Source organism: Bison bison, unplaced genomic scaffold, assembly GCF_000754665.1.
Source record: "Bison bison bison isolate TAMUID 2011002044 unplaced genomic scaffold, Bison_UMD1.0 scf7180017864487, whole genome shotgun sequence".
NCBI lineage: Eukaryota > Metazoa > Chordata > Mammalia > Artiodactyla > Bovidae > Bison > Bison bison.
In genome coordinates, this window is record NW_011495047.1 from 4,858,665 (window position 1) to 4,860,132 (window position 1,468).

Genomic DNA, 1,468 nt, shown 5'->3' on the forward strand with positions numbered 1-1,468 from the left:
TAAGGCTGGTTAATATGCCCCTGTGTGTATCCACTACATTTTCTTTATCTGTTCAACTGTTTGCATATCTTTGTTTTCTATGAATAAAACTTCTCTGCAGTTTTAACCATGATGACCTCAAACTGGAAGCATCACAAACGTCCACCAAGTGGTGAATTACTTTAAAAACTTGTGCTATATTTATCTAGGGTACATGTTACATGCATCTCAAACACATACATGCATCTCAAACACACTGTATTGAGTGAAAGAAGCCAGACACTAAGGAATGAACAGTAACTATTTTCTTAGATAAAGTTAAAGAGTAGGTCAAAGTAATTCATGGCAAGCAGAAATCATAACAGAGGTTAGGCGGGGAAGGAGATGGTAGAGATTGATTGGAAAGGGGTCTAAGGGGACTATCTTGGGCTCTAGGAGTATTCTAATCCTGTTTGGAGTGGACATTTCACAGGTATACACATTAAACTGCTCTTGTAAGCTTTGTGATTCTGCTGTCTGTAAATTTACTTCGATCGGCTTCCCAGGCGGCACAGTGGTAAAGATCCACCTGCCAATGCAAGAGACACAAGAGACACGAGTTCAGTGCCTGGTCGGAAGATCCCCTGGAGGAGGAAATGGCAACCCACTCCAGGATTCTTGCCTGGAAAATTTCACGGACAGAGGAGCCTGGCAGGCTATAGCCATGGGGTCACAAAGAGCACAACATGACTGAGCACACACACAATATTTTCATACTTTGGGGAAAAAAGACAAAACAAATCGAAACAAACAAGACCAATATTTGACTAGCCCAAAAAAGCTCACAAAACAAAGCAGGACTACCAAGATATAATGGAGGTCACACACGTAGAGATAACTTTTCTGGCAAAGAGACAGAAGCAGATAGTGATGAATAAAGCAAGAGCAACTTTCCAGAAGGGCAGGGACATGCATAGCCATTCAGAAAATAATCAGCTGACGGGGGCCATCTAGCAGAGGCTTCCCTCTGTGACAGCTGAATTGTCAGCAGGCATAATCGAGGTCTCTGAAAGGGTTGATGGTGCTCATCCTGAGAATGTGTGTATTTTTCTATGAAAGTGTCTATTAATTTGTCTGTTCATCCAATAACTGGGCCCTCTGCTGGGCTGGATGACGTCACTGACTCGATGGACGTGAGTTTGAGTGAACTCTGGGAGTTGGTGATGGACAGGGAGGCCTGGCGTGCTGCAATTCAAGGGATCGCAAAGAGTAAGACACGACTGAGCGACTGAACTGAACTGCTGGCCCTCTAAAGTAGGTCCATAATCTGGCTGCCTCTCATGGCCTTTGCAGCATCCATTGTTGCCAAAGCCACCATCCTCTGTAGTCTGATTATGACAACAAGCTCAGTGATGGTGTGTCCCAGCTTCCACCCTGCCCCCTCTGCAGTCTGTTCTCAGCACAGTAGCCAGATACATGTGGCTCACACTCACCAGTGGCTTTCCATGAT